General features: G+C 50.4%; 1 protein-coding gene across 6 annotated transcripts in view; it reads left to right on the forward strand.

Annotated features, from left to right (window-relative positions):
* Window positions 1-22,186, forward strand: part of OSBP2 (oxysterol binding protein 2) — a 344,207-nt gene that overhangs the window by 257,926 nt on the left and 64,095 nt on the right. The gene's annotated exons all lie outside the window — the stretch shown is intronic.

Raw genomic sequence — 22,186 nt, forward strand, 5'->3', positions numbered from 1 at the left:
CTGGCAAGGTTCATTTTTATAACAAGAGAGTAAAGTGAACACAAGCAGAGAAGGAAAGAGAGTTCCCCCAATCTGAGGCTCATCCCCATGCCATGACTCCCAAATCGCCAGGGGACTCCTCACATACACAAACAAGGAAATTTTGAGTAGGAGGAGTAAAGAGGTTATTTTATCTTTATATTTGGCACTGGTGTGGCCACTACTGGACTCCTGTGTTCAGTTCTTGTGCCCACAATTCAAGTAGGATGTTGGTCAGTTGGAGAGGGTTCAGAGAAGAGCCACGTGAATGATTAATGGTTTGGAAAATATGCCTTAAAGTTACAGACTAGAGGAGCTCAATCTATTTAGTTTAACAGAGAGAAGGTTCAGAGATGACTTGATCACAGTCTGGAAGTACTTATTTGGGGAATAAATATTTAAGAATGGGCTCTTCAATCTAGCAGAGAAAAGTCTAACACGATCTAATGGCTGGAAGTTGAAGCTAGACAAATTCAGGCTAGAAATAAAGCATACATTTCTAATGGTGAGGGTAATTAATCATTGAACAATTTACCATGGTCATGGTGGATTTTCCATCCCTGCCAATTTTAAAATCAAGATGGGATGTTTTTCTAAAAGATCTGCTTAGGAATTATTTGCGGGCAAGTCTCTGGCCTGTGTGAAATTGGAGATCAGACTAGATGATCACAATGGTCCCTTCCAGCCTTGGAATCTACAAATCTAATTTGGAAGGTCAACGTTCCCAAAGTCACGCTGCCCTTCCTGTAGCTCTTCTAGTCTGAGCACCTTGCAAAGGGAGGGGGAAATGGAGCTGGAGTTAATCCAGGAATGCCAGAACCTTAGTAGAAATGGGGAACCACGAGGCCCCATCCCTCTCCATGGCCCTGCCCTCTGCTCCTCCTCTTCCCTCTCTGGCCCAGCCCCCAGCCAGGCCGGACGCCATAGCAGGGCCATGGTAAGAGCTGCCTGCTGTGGGGAGCCCCAGATTCTCCATCTGCCCGAGGCGGGGAGGCCAGGGGGCCCAAGAGCAGCCCCCAGCCCATGTCCCCACCCCCTGGGACGCACTGCCCAGGGCAGGTGGAGGGTCTGGGGCTCCCCACAGTGGCCCAGGCTCCCTGGGTAGTCCTTTTTAAAAGTGGGGGGCCCTGGCCCCTAAGTTAACCACTTGTTCCCCAGGACCTAGACAGTGCTCCTGTGCCTTATCTCATCTCATCCATTATGCCAAAGGGAGGGGTTATTTTGCATAGATTCCAAGGCCAGAAGAGACCACTGTGATCATCTAGTCAGATGGCTAACGCATGGATAACACATGTCCTGTGCTAGTTAGTATGCCACAATGCTGCTGTAAACACTCAAACCCCTTTGGGCTGGCTTAGAACCCTGTACTTTCTGGGCACTGTGGGTGAATCAGGGGTTGTGAGCTCAAGAAATCCAGAGTCTGGGGCATATGGACACGTGCTCTAGGCTGGCGCATTTGTCACCTGAAAGGTCTGTCAGCCTCATCTAGAAAACATGGGCAATGGCATCCCTGTTTCATGTTCTCTAAGAGGCCCAGGATCCTCCACCAGAATCTCTTGGTCTGTCTCCTCCCTTCAGTCTTGTGTATCAAGCCTAGTCTGTGGGGCTGCACTTCCAGCTGCCCACTGGCAATTGGTTTTGGTGGGGCCACTCCCTTCCTTTACGGGCAGGGGAATGTGCAGCTGGCCAGTGGCTGGAGCTGGAAGGAGAGAGGCAGACTATGGGTGCACTTTGCTCTGATGTGACATGACCACTGGGAACCTGCTCTGCATCTACATAAAGCACCTCCCATTCACTGAACTTGAAACTGGGGCTTTTAAATTGAATCCAAGGAAACGGACGTAACTAAAATCTAGCTTGAAGGAATTAGTCACATCTGTCTCTTCCTCTGCCTCTCTCTGAGCCAAACTCTTTCCCAGGATGTGCTGGCTCTGGGACCGCAAACCTCACTGGGAGTTGTGCAGGTGTATTGGGGGACAGATTTTGGCCTTCAGTTTTTCTTTCTGCTGCTATATACCTGTGTAAAAGGAGGAAGGCTGAGTATACTGGACTCACCCGTGGTACTCCTTTTCTTTTTGGAAAGTGAGAGTAATTCTATGCTCCTACCCCGGGGGAATCGAATGGCGGAGGATCAATAAAGAGTTGGCCCTTGCTGCCTGGGACTAGAGTTCTGTCTGCACAGAACAGCATGTTTCCATTTGAGAGATGAGAGGAGAGGAGAATCCTCATGCAGCTGAGCTCTCCTGTGTTTTGCAGAAGCAGAAGCTCTTTGAGAATGCGGACTTGAAATGCGGGCTCATCCCAGAAGCCTCCTGTCCCTCTGCGTGTCACCGCTTGCTTTTCATCAGTGCCATGTTCTTTCAGAACAGACCCTCTCAATTCCCCACCAAGTGTCAGGATTCCTCGGGTGGCTGCTTCTCAAAGGGCTTTGGGAGGTGAAATGTGGGGGAACTTTGGCAAATCAATTCTATCAGGAGAATAAAAGTTTTGTGCACAGAAGTGATTTTTGTGGGCAGTCCTTTAATTCCACCACTGTTCTCTCCCTGGATTGCCCAACATATGCTGCCATTCAGTGCTGAGGCCAGCTGAAAAGTCTCACATCACCTCACTGTCCCTGCTGCCAGTGCCAGGGCTGTCAGGTGTACTGCCTGTCCAGCTTTCCTAGTCCCCCGCGCTACGTGGAGAGGGCTTGTCCCTGTGCATTGCCGAGAGGCTCCGCCAAGGAGTGCAGTTCTTTGGTCAGCTGTGGAGCCCAGCTGGCCTGTGCAGCAGCATGACCAGCGAGACTCCTGGGCTCCCAAGCTGACCCAGAGCCTCTTGGAGCATTTGCCAGAAGGGGTATGTATAATGGCTTTTAGATCCCTCAGCTGGATGTGTGCAGGCCGAGGGGAAATGGAGCACAAGGGAATAACAGGCTGACTCCGGGCCTGGGTCTCATTGCTTGGAGATCAGGCATCCATTCCCAGTGATAAATGTCCAGCTAAAACAATGCACTTGATGGCTAGAGGCTGGGGTAAGTTATTTTACTCTTCATGTATTTTTTCCTCCTTTGGCTGGAAACTGTAGTGATATTAATACCAATCCTACGTGCCATCTAGCCACAGCGCTTCATGAACACGAGCTAATGTCTGTACACCTCGTACAGGGACATCTCTTTAAACCCCTCCCCAGGGGGGTCTAACACTTTTACAAAGTACTGTGAAAGCCCGTGCAAGCAGATCGGGGTGAAAGGGTGGAGGGTTTATTTTATGTATGGCAGGAACTAGGCTGTCTGTCATGTGCAGGCACCTCGCCTGCTGTGCCCTGCTTCCTGCCAGCATCACGGAGCCTGTTAGACCCAAGAATGAGATCTGACCAACTTCAAACAGTCCCTTGTGCTGTGCTCCAAAGCTTTTGTGTCTGCGAGTCTCTCTAGTGCAGCGCTCCAGATGGGCTTTACAGAGCTGCCATTATTAGCCAGGGTCTGACAGCGTCTCATCTGCTCCCAGCCGCCAGCCCAGCACCAGAAACATTATTTCAAGTTGTCAGCAGATCCACAGAGGAAGGAGCCAGCCCTCTGCAGCCTGTCCCTACGGGCTGCTGGGAGAGAGGGGAGGGGAAGGCTGGAAGATAGAGCCAGAGGGCAGACGGCGGAGAGAGGAAAGGGAGAGCGAGCAAGAGGGATCCATCTCAAGTTCTAGTTACCCAGAGAGAATTAAAATACCCAGAGGACTGACTCCTGCCCAGTCCTGTGCCGGGGCACAAGGAGGGTGCATGGAGGTTCCCTGTTCTGTCAGATCTCTGTGCGGTCTCAGTGCTAGCAGGTGTCCCCAGCTGCCATCCCCCACAGCCTCAAAAGGTTGTGGCCTGCCAGCAAGGGCTGAATCCAGCCTTCCAGCCAGATGCGATGCCACAGCACATAGCCTGCACAGTCTGTGGGCACGTGCTGCTTCTGATCAGAGCAGCAGCTTCATGTACCACAGGCCTCCCTGGGGAATCTTACCGTGTCCAAGCAGAGAGGAGGCATCTGACGACGTCCCTGCGCCTCCTCGCAGTGCTCACCAGCACAGAATGGCCCGAGGTACACACAGTGCAGAGCCTCCGTGAGCCAGGAGCCGTGAGCACAGACACATTTAATGAGCAGGTAAACGAGCCACTGAAGTCTAGTTTGCCACATGCTCCTGAGCCAGCAGCCGTTCTACCTGACTGGGTCTGGCTGCCATGCATCCAGGACCCCTTTATAACAGCTCTGCCCAGGTAGCTGAGCCGGAGCCGCCCTGTGTCAGTGCCCCAATCATATGCGGGTAGTAACGGCATGTCTGCCTACAGCCCCAGCCCCTGCCCACTCCTAGACAGCAAAGCCCCGTCCTCCCTGCGTTATCTGCTCGCCTGTTTGTATCTGGCTCAGGTGAACGTTAGGCCCCCAGCCCTCAGTGCTTAGAGCAAGAGCATCTTTTCCTCCCAACCTGGCTCATCCCCCTGCCTGATCCTGCAGATAAACCATTTGTTACCCTGGGTTTATGACATCACAGCTTTCATGGTGAGGTCACAACTTCACTGCGGGGCTGCTTGGTAAGAGCCTATGGGCTTGGAGGGAAGGTCCCTGATGGAAACACCCTAATCGCTCCTCTCCCTGCTCCCACTGCGCTCTGCCCTCTCTGATTCCAAGCCCCATCTGTCTCCCCTCCTCCATTCCTTGCCTCTCCAGTTGTTCGCACGCTGTGGAGGGCTTCTGGAGAACACTCCAGGAGGACGCTGATTGTCCCATCCCTGCCCGCTCCCCTCTGGACAGCCCAGCTTCTCCCTCTGGGTCAGTTCCTATGGGGCCAGTCTCCTCAGCCTTCACTTCTCTCCTTGTCCCCTCTTCCCTGGCCCTGCTCTGCCCAGGATCTTACCAAACAAAATGGATGATCTTTCCTCCTGCTCCCATGCCCTACCCGCGCTGTCTCACCCTCCCACGTCTCCAGCTTTCCCTCCCCCCGTGGCCCCTGAGCCTTGGCTCCCTGGGCTCCTTCTCTCTCTGCCCATGTGGGCACCTGTGAGTGCCCTTCCCTGCATTCTACTTGCCTCAGTAGCTGTTGTCCCATGCCCCTGCTGCCTAGACTCCTCTCCTCCTGTGCCCCCTCACTCGCCCTCCCCACTGGCTGTCTGCTCCCCACAGCCACCCAGGCTGCTAATGACCCCTTCTTAGCAACACCGAAGGAACATTTCTCCCTCCTTATCCTTTCCGCTCTGTCTGCTGCTGATCTCTTGCTCTCCCACATCCTCTCCTCGTCCTCAGCTCTCCCCCAGTGGCCCCACCAGGGTCTATCATCAGTCCCCTCCTTTCTCTCTGGATGGCCTTATTCCATAGGTGTAGTCTGACTTCTATATTTGCTGGGGGAACGGCTCCAGTCAAGCCAACTGGGCCGCACATGAGGGGGTGGGGGGCTGGGATTCCTTTGCCATCGCACAGGGGCACGATTTTAGATTTTCGGGCGGGGCGGGGGGGGAGGGGAGGGGCAGAGAGACTTTAATCATGACTCCTGGGGCCACTTAGGCAACTGAAAAATCTATTTTTTCCCCAGATAATAACTTACAAATCTCTAACAGGAGCATTGTATCTAATTCTTATATAAAGAAAGAAAAATAAATGCTAGACCCACTCAGCTCTAATACTAACATGTTCTGACATCTTGTGGCAAGTCACTTATGGGTCACTGGTTAGGTTTCAAATTGTAATGTATATTCTTACTCAGATACGCTTACTGAAGTCAGAAGGGACCATCGTGATCATCTAGTCTGACCTCCTGCTCATTGCAGGCCACAGAACCTCACCCGCCCACTCCTGTAATAGACCCCTGAGTTCTGGCTGAGTTCCTGAAGTCCTCAAATTAAAGACTTCAAGTGACAGAGAATCCACCATTTACACTAGTTTAAACCTGCATGTGACCCATGCCCCATGCTGCAGAGAAAGCAAAAAACCCCAGGGTCTCTGCCAATCTGACCTGGGGGAAAATTCCTTCCCGACTACTAATATGTGATCATTTAGACCTGAGCACATGGGCAAGATCCACTAGGTAGATACCTGGGAGAGAATTCTCTGTAGTAACTCAGAGCCCTCCCATCTAGTGTCCCATCTCCAGCTGTTGGGGATTTTTGTTACAGGCAGTCACTGATGGGCCACATGCCATTGTAGGCAGTCCTGTCATACCATCCCCTCCATAAACTTATCTAGCTCAGTCTTGAAGCCAGTTTGGGTTTTTGCCCCCACTGCTCCCCTTGGGAGGCTGCTCCAGAACTGCACTCCTCTGATGGTTAGAAGCCTTCATCTAATTTCAAGCCTAAACTTATTGCTGGCCAGTTTATATCCATTTTTCTGGGGTCCACATTGGTGCTTAACTTAAATAACTTCTCTCCTTCCCTGGTATTTATCCGTCTCTGATGTATTTATACAGAGTAATCATATCTCCCCTCAGCCTTCTTTTGGTTGGGCTAAACAAGCCAGGCTCTTTGAGTCTCCTCTCATAAGGTAGGTTTTCTATTCCTCGGATCATCCGTAGCCCTTCGCTGCACCTGTTCCCGTTTGAATTAATCATAAACATGGGAGACCAGATTTGCACACAGTATTCCAGATGAGTTCTTACCAGTGCCTTGTACTAACACCTCCCTGTCTCTACTGGAAATACCTCACCTGATGCACCCCAGGACTGTGTTAGCTTCTTTTACGGCCGCATCACATTGACGGCTCGTAGTCATCCTCCTGTGATCAACTAATACACTCAGGTCTTCCTCCTCCTCTGTCACTTCCAACTGATATGTCCCCAGCTTATAGCAAAAAGTCTTGTTGTTAGTCCCTGAATGCATGACCTTGCACTTTGCACTATTAAATTTCATCCCATTTCTATTACTCCAGTTTACAAGGTCATCCAGATCTTCTTGTATGATATTCTGGTTCTCCTCCGTACTGGCAATACCTCCCAACTTTGTATGATTCGCTAATTCCCACTTTTTGTGCCCAGGTCAGTAATAAAAATGTTTTAAATAAGGTTGGTCCCAGGATCTGATTCCCAAGGACCTGCACTAGTAACCTCCCTCCAGCCTGACAGTTCACCTTTCAGTATGACCTGTTGTAGTCTCCCCTTCAACCAGTTCCTTATCCACTTTCCGTTCTCATATTAATCACATCCTTCTCCAATTTAACTAATAATTTCTCTTGTGGAACTGTATCAAATGCCTTCCTGACATCCAGGTAGATTAGATCTGCTGCATTTCCTTTGTCTAAAAAATCAGTTCTCCTCTCAAAGGAAGATATTAGTAATATCTTGAATCCAACAATTGTAGAAAAATCTACAATTACTTTCTGTCATTTAGGTCACTAACTTTTTGTGATTCACCAAGTTTGGAACAGATCATTGAACTTTAGGAAACATCCTAACAACCCTTTCTTATTGTAATCATCTGTTAATCACTCTGATTATAAACAAAATTCTGACTCCCTGCCTCGGGGGCCCAAGCTGGGAGAAATTTCCTGTCTCCTCTGCAGAACTCAATACATTGCCCGATGCTTGCAGTCTGGGGGTGCAGTGCCCCCCAAACTCCGCCCATGCCTCATTTGCTTCCGTTTCACTGCCCTCGTAACGTGGATCCACTCATCAGATCCTCCCACCTGTACTGGGCTGTCTTCAGCTGCCCTCCTGCTGCCACCTCAGTCTCCACCCCTCCCCTCAGCCTGCCCAGCCACCTCCACTGCCCTTCCTGACTCCCAGGCTCCTGTCACTGGCAACTCTCCTCCCAGGTGCAGTCTCTCTCACTAAGCCCTGTCTCCTTTCGCTTTTATATCACAAATCCCTGCCCTGGTCCCACCTTGGCCATCTCTTACTGTGGCTACTGTAACCATCTGCCCACCCCCACCCCATCTCTCTCCATTCGATCCAAAATGTCACTGCTAGCATCATCTTCCTGTCTTGTTGCCTCCCTCCCCCCGCCCTTCCCTGGTTCCCGTCTCTCCCTGCACCGTATCTAAGCTCCTCACCACCACCTTTCAGGCCCTGGGCATTTCCTTCCCCCAGCTCCCTTGCTGCTTCCTTCTTTCTCCCGCTCTCAGCTTTGTGCCTTCCATCGCGCTGCACCCTGAGCTTGGAGCAATCGCCCCTTCTCTGCCAGTCACACTCTTCCAGGCCCCCTTCTCCCGGGTAACTCCCCACCCTTCCTGCAGTATCGCTCCATGGCTGATCTTTGCTCTTGTCCGCTTAGCTCTTTGGGCAGGGAATGTCTCAAGCATGCTAATTTGTGGCACCAGATATGTGCATTTTGGTAATAGTAAGAAACAGTGTTGGAAATGGTCAAAAGCGTGACAAGAACAATGCTAAGCAGCCTGCAAAAGGCATCTGTAAGATATGCAAATATAGGCGTGGCTAATTGAAACAAAGAATGAAGAGTATCCATAGCCTGAAATATTTGCATTTGCACACTGACTCTGATTGGCTTGCAGGCACTCTCAGGAATGCAGGGGAGATTTAGCTCCGTTCATACCCCTAAACAGGTTCCTTATTGATTTATTGGTGAAATAATGGGCTGTCCATATCATTGTGTCCTACCATTGACCTTAATAGCATCATGTCTCTCTTGTGTGCCTGTCTCCAGCCACTATCCTTATAACCTCAGCGCAGGACACTGTGTGTGCCCAACTGCTTCCTGAGTTGCATATCATCCTGTTGCTATCCCTTGGAGATACCAGCAAATGGTTGTATTAGGAGAAGAGGGTCGCTGCGTGGGAAAGAGTGCCGTTTGCGTCTTTCTAGTTCTGCAATTCTAAGTGCTGTGGAAAATATTAGTAACCCACTTACTGCACTGTAGTTTTCATTAAATGTTCCTCTAAATGCCTCTTGCAAGGAGCCCTCTGAGATGGAAGGTGGAGATTTGAGTTATGCCAGAGACAGTCTGTGTGTGGAGACGTCACAAATTGAAAATAGATCTGCTGCTTAAAGGCTGAATGTCTGGGCTCCCATAACCCATGAGAGGTTAATCACCCTGCCCTGAATGGGGGCTGGTGCATGGAGCCCCCCACAGCTACTGCTGGGAGCTGCAGCTTTAGACGCAGGAGCGTCACGTATTTCAGCAGAAAGCAACATTGAGCAGGATTTTAATTATTGCTTCTGACAGATGGGGAGGACTCTAGCCAGCAAGACAATCAAATGGCACAGCGTTATTTAATACGCATGTTTCTCATTGAAAGGGATTAGCATGTCATTGCGATCATATGGGAGTTGCAGTGGCTGGGACCAAAAACCAAATGTCCCAGGAAGACAAACCCGTGTGGGATTACTCTGATCGAGTAGTGTCAGGTTAGAAAAATAAACAGCCAGGGCTGACGGACCGGCAGTGCTGGGCCAAGATGGGATGGCGTTGAAGGATAGAATAGTATGCTGCTGGCTGGTACCTGCTGACGCTCCTGTCCGGGACACACATTCATGAGTAGGGACTTTCTGACTAATTCTGAGGTCAGTCAGAGGGATCTGCTCTGGGTAGCTTTTAGAGAAGATGGAGGATTTAAAAAAGAGAATGGAAACCACAGACAGAATGTAATTTCAGATCCAGGGCTTCTTGTTGGGTCACAGAGACACCACTGCAGTCAGAGATCGGCCTGACCCTGACCATTGTGCCATGTAGATAATAAGGGTTAGTGGGAACCTCAGCCGGCAACTCCTTGCCCAGAGGGAAAACAAACAGGCTAAATCCTGCTGAAGAACGGAGCTAGCCATGTCCTCAGCTCGTCCTGGAGCCAAGAGAGCCTTTGTAACTGACAGACCAGGGGCTGATCCTGCACCCTTTTACACCAGTGTAAATTTGGAGTAGCTTCGCTAAAGTTAACAGAGTTACACTGGTGATGTATCTTGCTGTTAGGAAGGCCTTTAGCAGAGCCCCGCATGACATTCTCACAGGCAGACTGTGTCTAGATGAAATTACTAGAAGCCGGGTGCACATCTGGTTGAAAGACTTTAGGGCTTGGCTACACTTGCGAGTTACAGTGCAATAAAGGAGCCCTGGGCGCACTCGCTCACTCCCCATCCACCCTGGCAAGGCACGTAGAGCGCTCTGACTACGCAGCTACAGCGCTGCTGGTACTCCACCTCGGCGAGTGGAATAACTCCCCGCTGGAGGGCCGCAGCGCCAGTGTGGACGAGGTGTTGCATTAGTGCGCTCTGATCAGCCTCCGGAAACGTCCCATAATCCCTTAAGTCAAGTGGCCACTCTTGCAATTGTTTTTGAATCACTGTAAGAATGAAGGGGGGAGGGATAGCTCAGTGGTTTGATCATTGGCCTACTAAACCCAGGATTGTGAGTTCAATCCTTGAGGGGGCCATTTAGGGATGTGGGGCAAAAATTGGGGATTGGTCCTGCTTTGAGCAGGGGGTTGGACTAGATGACCTCCTGAGGTCCCTTCCAACCCTGATATTCTATGATTCTAATGCAGATATGCCCTTTGAAAGCTCCGTTTCTGACAGCCGGCTGCTTATCTGCTCCGAGACAAAGCAACCATTAGTGTGGAATGCTGTGTGTGAGAGAGAGGGGCCGGGGGGGGGAGGGTGCTCTGCTGCTGTCTGAACTTACAAGACAACATGCTGACATGCTCTCAGCCCCCAAAAACCCACTCTCTCTCCCCCCACATACACACAACACACTCCCTGTCACACTCCACCCCCCAACCCCCCTATTTGAAAAGCACTTTGCAGTCACTTGCATGCTGGGATAGCTGCCCATAATGCACCACGCCCAATGCCGCTGCAAGTGCCGCAAATGTGGCCACACCAGTGCGCTGTCAGCTGTCAGTGTGGACAGACTGCAGCGCTTTCCCTACTGCGCTCTACGAAGGCTGGTTTAACTCAAAGCGCTCTGCATCTGCAAGTGTAGCCCTGCCCTTAGTCAAAGAGTAGTTGTCAATGGTTCATTGTCAAACGAGGAGGGAGGGTGTATGTCGTGGGGTCCCACAGGGGCCAGGTCTGGGGCCGGTACTATTCAATATTTTCATTAATAGCTTGGATAATGGAGTCGAGAACACACTGATAACATTTGCAGATGACTCCAGACTTTGGAGCACAAGATTAGAATTCAAAAAGACCTTGACAAATTGAAGAATTGGTCTGAAATCAACAAGATAAAATTCAGTAAAGACAAGTGCAAAGTGCTATAGTTAGGAAGGAAAAATCAAACCTGCAACTACAAAAAGGGGAATAACTGGCCAGGTGGTAGTACTGATTAAAAGGATCTGGGAGTTACAGTGGATCACAAATTGAATATGAGTCAGCAATGTGACACAGCTGCAGTAAAGGCTAATATCATTCAGGTGTATTAACAGAAGAGTCATATGGAAGATATGGGAAGTAATTGTCCCACTCTGCTTGGCCTCAGCTGCAGTACTGTGTCTAATTCTGGGCATTACACTTTAAGGAAGATGTCGGCAAATTGAAGAGTGTCCAGAGGAGAGCAACAAAAATGATAAAAAGTTTAGAAAACCTGACCTGTGAGGAAAGGTTAAAACTGGGCCTGGTTAGTCTGAAGAAAAGAAGACCGAGGAGGACCTAAGAACAGCCTTCAGATGTGTTACGGGCTGTTCTAACAAGGACAGTGATCAGTTGTTCTCCATGTCCACTGAAGGCTGGTGAATCTTGCCCATATGCTCAGGGTTCAGCTGATCGCCATATTTGGGGTTGGGGTCAGGAAGGAATTTTCCTCCAGGGCAGATTGGAAGAGGTCCTGGAGGTTTTTCACCTTCCTCTGTAGCATGGGGCACGGGTCACTTGCTGGAGGATTCTCTGCTCCTTGAAGTCTTTAAACCACGATTTGAGGACTTCAGTAGCTCAGACACAGGTGGGAGGTTTCTCGCAGGAGTGGTGGGTGAAATTCTGTGGCCTGCGTTGTGCAGGAGGTCAGACTAGATGATCATAATGGTCCCTTCTGACCTAAATATCTATGAATCTATGAAGGCAGCGTAAGAAGTAATGGGCCTAATCTGCAGCATGGGAGAGTTAGGTTAGATATTAGGAAAAACTGTCTAACACTAAGGGTAGCAAAGCTCTGGAATAGGCGTCAGTCTTATGAGCAAAAGCCACACAGAGCCAGAGGGGGCTGCCCTTACTCTTGAGCACTGTCTATCTAAGGTACTTCTGTGGGCCTGTCACTGGGTTCACTTACCGCGAGGGCGCCTCCTCCTGGCTGCTCTGGGGATTAGCTCTATCCGGATATAATGGCCCCTTTTCCTCTTGCTGCATGCCATGCCACCTTTCTCTCCCACTCTCTGCAACTCCGGGTGCTCTCCCTTCCCACTGGCCAGGTCCCTGTGTGTTTTCCCCCTTCCTGGGTGTCAAAGTCTATCTGTATAAAATGTCTCAGGCCGTCTTATGCGCTGCCCAGATGATGCCACTTCCCCAGTGGCTGATAGGGGAACCTGGGCCTGCCCTCTACTCTGCGTGCCAACCCAGGAACCTGTCAGCAGCAGCCAAGGTTGGCACCATTTTAAACCTTGCTGCCATTTCCCTGAGCCTTTTCCTACATCCTCTCCCCACATTTTCTTCCTCCCCTCTCTAATGTCCAGAGAGTAGCCACAGGCTCCCTCACTGCAGCCCTTTTCTACTGCCAGCTTCCTGGCTTTACCCCAGCCCCGCTGGTTCCATCATTAGGCCACCTCGTTCCCCTCAGCTGTGGCCTATCTGCTTAAATGGCCCATTCATAGCCTCATTAACCCCTTCTAGGCTAGTGTGGGGCTGAACTGAAGCACCTTGCAATATTTGATGTATTTGTCCTCCTAAACCCCCTGTGAGATAGGACAGAGCTATTGTCCCATTTTACAGATGGAAACTGAGGCACAGAGAGGTTAAGTGATTTGTCCAAGGTCACGCAGGAAATCTGTGGCAGAGACGGAAATTGAACCTGGGTCTCCTGAATGCCAGAGTGCCCTAACCATGGGTCCACTGTCCCTCTTGACACCATGCTCCATGAACAGAAATCAGTGGGGTTACTCACAGTGTAAGCTATGAATAAGGTGGCATAACTGAGCCCTCAGTGACTGCAGTCAGAGCTCTCTGGGCACACCTGTGTCTTTGCATCCGTGTGTGTGGGGGGAGGGATTGCTAGTGTATTTGAGTATTTGCTTCTCTGTGGATTGTTTCCTTTCTGCCTTCGTTTCCTCAGGTCTGACATGTGCTGGCTATTCTTTGTGGGGGCTCCAGGTCTGAAATAACTAGGGCCGCAGCAAGTCAGGACTGAGGTGTATCAGCCAAGCAGTGTGGAGTCCTTGGGCTGGAATTGCAGAGAGACGGTAAACGTCATGATTGAGCTGCCTTAAAAAAAGCTGGATGTGAGTCCCAGAGCTGGATTAGCTGGGGGGTCACTGGGGCAGGATTGGTGGACACTGACAGCACTGGCTGGGAGCTGGGGAATGGAACACCAAAGTATGCGCCAGGTCAGGAGTGAGCGACACTGACAGAGAGGTGGGAGGCAAACCTGCCATGGGCCTCCCTTCAGTATGGGGGGCTCTGCTTGCTTTTCTGCAGGGGGTCAACCTAGACACTTTCAAACCCTGATTCCTGCTCCGTTGATGCATAGCCCACAAAGCTACGGTAACTATATTTACATGCCCTGCCAAGAGCTGGAAATGCAGCTTAAGATCTAAAGTCAAAGAATATCTGTCACTGGATAATGGCCTCCTGCTGCTGGATAAACGTCTCAGGAGTCTCCTAAGGTTCCATTGACATCAGTTCTCTTGTAGAGCTCTGGCTGTTCAAATAATCGAACACACACAAGTAAATCTGTTAGTCTTTAAGGCGCCACCGGACTCCCTGTTGTTTTTGCAAACACACACAGCAATTTCCAGACTGTTTCCGACCAGGGGTCTGTCTAGGATCCTGTCTGTGGCAGTAGCCAGCACCATGTGCTTCAGAGCTGGACAGTGCTATGCAAGAAACTCCAGATTGCCCAGAGGGGATGTTCCTTTCTAGCCTGCTGGCTGATTTGTTGCTCTCCAATGGGGAATACACAGTTTTCTCCACAATGGTCTGTTCATTGACGGTGTCACCTTGTGATCCCGTTTGGTGTCACAGGCTAAGCAGGGGGTGGACTGGGTCAGTACTCGGACAATGAGGTGCAGTCAGCGTAGGCGATGCTGTCCCCTCTGAGGATATGTCTAGCATGTGGGCTAGCCTTGTGAGTAATTACCCAGAGCCCACATGGAGTCTCATGCTGCTGCGGCTCTGCTGTTCTGGGACCCAAACTAGTGAGATTAGAACTAGTTTACAAGTGTCGGCTCAAGCTGCAATGACACCCAGTGTTTGAAGTCTAAAAGTACCCAGAGACACAGCTGAAACTGTGTCTTCTGGAAATCCTTGTTCAAAATCTGATACTTTTAATGAAACAGCTGCTGCTTTTCACCCCAGAGGTGACTGCAGCTCAGTGGTAGGTAAAATGATTCCTGTAAGGTCCTTTCCTACCTTGCAGAGGTCTTATGATGCTTAAAGATTCATTGCTGTTTGAATAGAAGGGGCAAAGGGTGGTTGTTCTTAGGGCTTCTAGGGCAGAAGGAATGTTGCTGGCTTACCAAATAATGCTGTAGTATAGGAAAACTTGACAGCAAGTTTAGAAATGACTTCAAGGTTTATCCTATGGACTGTTGGGGCCATGACCCTCCTCGTTATTCAGACCTCAAGCTGGCAGCTCTCATCTTAACCTTGCCATCCTCTAGGCCCATCTGCTTACTCATGAGGTGACTCCTTCAGATCTAACACAGGTGGGTTATAGACTGAGACCCAGTGAGTGATATGGGTTCACTTTAGCATTATTCTGATTGGCTGGGAGAATAGATTTGTTTTGTGCTTCTGGCCAATCAAAGAATAACTAACATTAAGAATGATGGTCTCTGATCAGCTGGAAGTTTTTACTTTTATATTGGTCAAAAACAGTGAGCCACCGGATGATCTGCTGATCTGATTGGCTGGCAGAGAAGCTGCATCACTGCACCCCAGTGGTGGTTTTTCGTATTTTATCTCATTCCCTTTTCATGAAGGGTTTCCATGATCTAAAGAGATTCTGTTTATGGAACTAACTAGAGTAATGTGAAACATGCTGCTTACATCAATATTACTGTCCGAGACACAGATGTGGTTTTGTATCCTAGCTTATCAGACCCCGGAGCTACATTGTATATTTTACTGCTTGAATCTTCCAGCTACAGCTCGGATGTAACAACCTCTTTCCATTTGCCATCCTGCCAAAATGCTTTGCTCTTCCAGTGTCTTCCTGGGAAGTTCTAATCAAGGGCAGCATCTCTTATGTGGGTCCGTCTGCCTTCTGCGAGGCAGGTGGATGTGTCAGGTCTCTGGGCAATAGTCCCTGGTCAAAGAATACGAGAGGTCACCATGGAGTCCAGATTCTACCGAGAATGGGGAAATGGGGAACGCAATGTCAAAATGCCTGGGACCACAAGAGAATCAGAGGGCTGGATTTACTGGTTTATCTCGTTAGTGCCAGTGATTCCCCACTCACAAGCTCTGCTTTGAATATTTAGGCCCTGAGTCTCCTCTCACTTGTTCAACACTTTAGTTGAAGTCCATAGGGTTACCCTGGGTGGCAGACAGCTGTTCCAAACTGGGATTTAACCAGGATTTTAGCATCCATCCTGATATTGACTAGGCCTGGCTGTACTTAGCTGATGAGATCCACTCAGAATGCAGCCCACACTGGAATGGACGCAGGTGGCTGCTCTTCACAGTAAATTGAGCATACATGTCCTGAGATGTTACCAGGGCATCCAGTCCAAAAGCCACCAGAGTTGTTGGCTATTCTGACAGTGTAACAAAGAGCTGACCTCATACACATGGCCAGGGAGTTATTTAAAAGCATTTAAGTGATTATTAATAGCTCATCTCAAAAGATCTATCTTGCTTTAAGATTAAACTCGATAAGTTTATGGAGGAGATGGTATGATGTGATAACATGGTTTTGGTAATTAAATATTCATGGTAAATAGGCCCAATGGCCTGTGATGGGTTTTAGATGGGGTAAGATCCAAGTTACCCGGGAAAGAATTTTCTGTAGTATCTGGCTGATGAATCTTGCCCATATGCTCAGGGTTTAGCTGATCGCCATATTTGGGGTCGGGAAGGAATTTTCCTCCAGGGCAGATTGGAAGGCCCTGGAGGTTTTTCGCCTTCCTCTGTAGCATGGGGCACGGGTCACTTGCTGGAGGATTCTCTGCTCCTTGAGGTCTTTAAACTACAATTTGAGGACTTCAGTAGCACAGATATAGGTGTGAGGTTTTTTTGTAGGAGTGGTGGGTGAAATTCTGTGGCCTGCATTGTGCAGGTCAGACTAGATGATCATAATGGTCCCTTCTGACCTAAATATCTATGAATCTATGAATCTCAATGAGAGCGAGATGATCCTAGCTGTACTTCTCAAAGGCAGCAGTGCTCCTTCCTCAGATGTGCATGTCACAGGCTTTCCTGAAGACTGAACATCCCAGTGAGAGCTGGAGAGAGCCACGGGCTCCATGCTTTGCAGGGAATGCTGTACCCTCTAGTCAAAAGAAAGGCCTTGTTAGATTAGGCCACCAGCACAGTGGCTCGTTTTCTTCTCCAGTACTAGGGAGAGTCCAAACCAGTGGTGAAAAGGGGCTGCAGAAGGGATGGCTTGGCAATGGGCTGTGTATTTTTTATAGCAATGAATAAAACTTGCAGGTAAACAAAGGAGTTGTCACCTCTGTAACTAGAACAGATTTCAGATCACACTGTACAGCAAGCCAACAGGGAAGAGCCCAGCATGGAACTCATTTGGGAGAACTGTGACATTATTAACATCCACATTTCCTCGAGGGCTCTCTTCCTGTCTTTGCAGAAGGAGGTTACCTTTTCTCCCTTCCCAGTGCCAAGAGGGAAATCAATTTAGCTCACTTGCAAAGCACGTCCCTCCTTGAGCCCAGTGCAGGAGGGAGAAGTAAACACAGCAGCTACATGCCTGTGCAAACAAGCACCAGCAACTAGTAACTTCACTTCACAAGCTACTGACCCTCCTGGGGGCTGCTCCTAACCTGGCTTTGATCCCAGCTGTAGTTGTGGTGTTTGTTTCTGACTTGAAATGTAGGAGTTCTCTACCCCAAAACTGGATTTGATCAGGTGACCTGGCTTTGGTTAAGAAAGGCTACGGAATCGCTGCTGGAGCCGACTTAATTTTTCTGCACAACGGCATTGAAGTCACTGAGACTAATTGATTGGGACAACTTCAGTGTCTATGCAGCTGAGGACTCATGGCAGCCATAGCATGGTCCGAGGCAGCCTCTGGCTTAACTCCCAGGACTGGCCATGCTTTGGATCTTGCCTCTTTTGGGCTGGGATTTGGAGGTCAAGAGTTGTGGGTAAATCATGCCCGTGCCATGGACAGGCCATTATCTCCTCGGTTTGAGGGCAGGGGTGCATCTCTGCTGCGGGGATGCAGGACCCGTTTTCATGGTTTGCCCTCAGAGGCCATTGGAACTCATTGGGTGTCAGAGGACAGGCTGCTGGGCACAGTCGAGGTCCACGGCTGTGCTGTCCTCATAGCATCACAGGGGAATTCTCACCGGGCCTTCCCCCTGGGGCAGGGTCTTTCTTTCTGTTCTAGCTCTCATCCCAGAAGCATTTTTCTTATACATCAAGAGACTGTCATTTCTTCTGTGTTTGTACAGCGCCTAGCACAAAGAGGCCCTGGTCCATGACCGGACTCCTAGGTGCTACGATAATGCAAATAAATAACAAGAAGTTTGCCTAAGCCTGCCCTGTGTCTGGTTCAGATACAAAGCATGCCTCAGTTGATCACATTGCACCATTTATCACCAAACACTGCTGAGAAGTGTCCCCCAGGCCCCTGCCCTGGTATGGACGGGGTCAGGTTTGCTTAATCACCTTCAAAAGTCACCAACCTGGTGCCCGGGGGTGTAAAGAGTCCACCTCCAATCTCCTTAGTGGTTGCTGCTGGGGCCCTCAGATCTGGACAGTGAAATTTTTCTTTACACCCAAACGATTCCCCAAACAGAAGCCCCTGGGGAAAGTGGATCCACCCCCCTGCCCTATTTTTATTAAGAAAGGAAGGGATGCAGCATCCTTCAGTGGCTAGGACACAGGACAGGAGTTGGGAGCCCTGGATTCTTTCCCATGCTTTACCACAGACCTGCTGAGTGACCTTTTCATAGATACACAGAGTTTCAGGTCAAAGGGACTGTTTAGTTTGATCTCCTGTATACCGTTACCCTAATAACGAGCCCAGTAACTTGTGTTTGGCTAATACGTATCTTCCAGAAAGGCATCCAGTCTGGATCTGAAGACATCAAGAGGTGGAGAATCCACCACTTCCCTTGGGAGTTTATTCCAGCCGTTACTCACCCTCTCCATTAAACATAATGACAGGTTTCAGAGTAACAGCCGTGTTAGTCTGTATTCGCAAAAAGAAAAGGATGCATCCAATGAAGTGAGCTGTAACTCACGAAAGCTCATGCTCAAATAAATTGGTTAGTCTCTAAGGTGCCACAAGTCCTCCTGTTCTTTTTCCATTAAACATGTGTGCCTTATTTCTAATCTAAATTTCTCTGGTTTCATTTGCCAGCTCTTGGTTCTTGTCTGCCTTGCTCTGCTAGATTAAAGAGCCAGTACCTGGTATTTCCCCACCACGAAGGTACGGATACACTGTGATCAAGTCACCTCTCAATCTTCTTTTTGGCAAGATGAACAGATTCAGCACTTGTGCCTCAGTTTCCCCATCAATAAAACGGGGATAATGATATTGACCCTCCTTATTGCAGTGCTTTGAGTTCTACAGATGGGAAGCTCTAAGAGTTATTTTGATCAGGTTTGTCCATCATCTAGGACATTGACTTCAACACAGTGACCTTGATGTTCCCCTCAGGAGTCACCCTTAGCTCCTGTCTCTTTCCCGTAGCTCTGGGTACCTTGGCACAGTCCCGTTTGTAACTATTTCCTTCTTTTTTGTAATTTACCACGGCACCAAAGCTGTTCAATTTCCTGTAACTGTCTTAAAGACCAAATTTAATTGCCGCACGGTAATTACAGGTGAAGATCTCCAAATGTATTATTAAAAAACATGCATCCCCCTGAGCCAGAGACAGCTGGTAATTCCCATATTACACTTTGCCGAGCAGCTCTGGAACGGCTATTGCTGTGCACGTCACACGTGTGATGACTGCAGAGCTGGAACCTGAGACCTCTAAAGCGGATAATGAGCTTTCCCTGAATGGGAAGGCCAGTGCCACTCGCTAAGTACCTGCTATTGTGATATCGTCCTTTTATCACAACCTTGCAGCGTAAAGAAGCTGGTTGGCACACGGGCTCTCTATGTACAGTTAATTAGAATGCCGTCAGTGCTGGCAGTTTTCAGGACGATACGCAGATGAAAAAGTCTTTGATTTGGAGAGAGACTTTGAGTCTGAGGTTGGGTACAAAACATCAAAGCCTTGGAGATGCAGCATCCACCCACGTCTGCTGCCTGCCCTGTGGATGGCTCCCCTGGTTTGACAGATGTGCCTAATGGAGCAGGCGAGGGAAGGCCGTTATGCTCTGCCTCTGGGGTCAAGCCAGGGTGGAGTGACTGTTTGTAAAGGGTGCCCGGACGTGGCACATTGTGGAACTCTCTAAAACTTGCTGTTCTGGTTTCCTCTCTTTCTCCTTCCCTTGGGGGCAGAGGAACTTTCCGTGACCCCTGTCTGTGCATCTGGGTTCTTCACCCCTGTGCTCTCTGCTGCTCTGCTGCCCCTGTGTCTCAGGGCATGTGCCAGGCCGGCATCCCTGCAGCTCTGCAAGTTACCGCGCTGGCATTAGGATCATCGTCACCATCTCACTGGGGGGGAAGGGCAGGTGTGAGGTGGGGCGAGCCCTCCACAAGGAGGCTCTGGATTCACCGCCCATGGACATGGGGGAGCCCTGTCACTGGGGCACTTGCAGCCAGGCTGCACAGTGTGCTAGCCAGTAGACTGGAGGGACCAGTCCTGGGACGGGGGGAGGTGATGGATGTGGGGAGAGAATTGGTCTTTTCCAGCTAGGAGTATGGGATAATTTGGGGACAAATCCCGCCCCTTTCTGTGTAGGGCCTGGGGGGGGGGGGGCAGATGCAGAGCACTGGGTACGGTTTCATTGCCCAGGGGAGGGAGAACAGGATCCAGGGAGTCTGCCCCCCATGAACACCATGGAACCCAGCTCCCCAGGGGTTCCCTTCATACAGCTATGTGCGGGGGGTGGGGGTGGGGGTGTGTGCAGGTGGAGTGGGGGAGGGGTCATAGGTGCTGACTCCATGGGTTATCCAGGGCTGGAGCACCCACGGGGAAAAAATTATGGGTACTCTGCACCCACCTGCAGCCCTGCGGATCAGCTGTTCAGCGGCATGCAGGAGGCGCTGGGGGGAGGAGTGGGGGCAGGAAGAGGCAGGGGGTGGGAGATTGGGGGAAGGGGTGGAGGAAGGCTGGGGCCTGGGGCGGACCCCGGGGAAATCCCAATGTTGGCGCCTCTGGAAGGGGTAGATCTACCAGCCATTCTCCCCAGCCCCACAGAAGCTAGTCCAGCCCTGAGGCTGGAGCAGTGACTGCAGAGCATTGCTGCTGCCCCTCTGTGGCCTGGACGGATTTCATCCTCCTGGCTCTCCAGGAGCTCTTGGTGCTAGAATAAGTAGAAGCCAAGCCGGGATGTCCTGGATGTTTGGAGCTGGCCAGGGGTCTAGTTCAGTTACGAGCAGATGGGCAGCTACACCTTGTGGCTGGTGCTACAGAAATGCCCCTTTGCCGAGACATAGGGCTGATGTCTCTCCAGTCCACTGTGGGTGGCAGCATTCGCGGGCTGGGTGTGACGGTTCCCATGGCTGGTGTGGGCCAGACCCGCTCAATTCGCTCAGATGCGTGAGCAGACTAACCAAGGGTGACCCCTGCTCTGATCCTGCATTGCAGATGCCAGTGGACCACCAAAGCCCCTCATGAAGAGGGGTCTCTAGCGAAAACCCAAGGACTGTGTGTTCCCAGGGTGCTGGGATGAATGCAGGGGTGATAGGAAGGGAGTTAAGGTACATCTTGGTACGGGGTCGGAGTCTGACCGGCAGTTGGTGTCACACGGATGCTGAGGGTTGGAGGGAGGTGCATGTACCACCAGCCCAGCATGCCTTTGGCTTTGACCCATACGACATGAGGCAGGTCTGGACTGGGGCCATTTCCACCTGCGTCTGGCCCCTCAGCCTGGCACCTACTCCAGCTCAGACTCACTTCAGTCAGATGCTGCTCTCAGTTACACCGCTGTCTGTCCACAGTAAAACCAGTATGAGCTCAGAATCTGGCCCTTCCGCTGTCTGGGCCAGATCCTGGCACTCAGCTTTGATGTTCAGGGAATGCAAAGGGGGATGTAAAGAAGCTGTAACCCACAGCGGGAGATTCTCCCAGCATGTCCAGCCCCACACCAACTCCACGGCAGCCCCGGCATAGGGCACACACGCTGAGGCTCTGGGGAGAACTCGGCTGGTCGGTGACCCACAGGGCACCAAAGCCAATGAGCGTAACTCAGAATAGCAACTTTCTCCAAGGACTTTAGCTCTTGCTGACATTTGTATCGTCGTGTTCAGGGCTCTCTCTGATGAAATGCTCCCTGCCCCACTTGATGGGCATTACCCCTGTGCCACGAGGAGGCGTCACCCCAGGGCTGCCTCCATCTCCTGTTTGCTCCTTTGCCAGACCAGGCGATAAGCGGACTGGCTCCGAGGGAGTCCTTGGCTCTGCATGCTGCATTAACACCCCTGTTGGCTCAGTGGTGAGGTTCAGTACTTGGACCTGCTCCCACTGAAACACGCAATGGACTTCCGGGGGGCAGGATCGGACCCTTTAAAAGGCGCCGTTCTCGATCAATTCAGAAATAGACAGGAGTGGGGACAGTGGGCAAGCAGAAACCTCTCCCAGTTAGGAACCCAGCTCATTGTCTCAGGCGAGCGTCTCTGGCACCGCCAGGGGCAGGGGGCTGATGTCATTTTGCAAATGAGAAATCCCCGTGTTTAAGAAGTATATGGGCCTGATTCTCCATTGCGTTACCCCGTTGTCATGCTGGGGTAACTCCAGTGACTCCTATTTACACCTCTTTAATTCAGAACTTGGCCACAACAGCTCTCTGCAGCCTGGCTCAGACAGGTCACGTCGGGATTTTTAATG

Source organism: Chelonia mydas, chromosome 15 (genome assembly GCF_015237465.2).
Source record: "Chelonia mydas isolate rCheMyd1 chromosome 15, rCheMyd1.pri.v2, whole genome shotgun sequence".
NCBI classification, from domain to species: Eukaryota; Metazoa; Chordata; order Testudines; family Cheloniidae; genus Chelonia; species Chelonia mydas.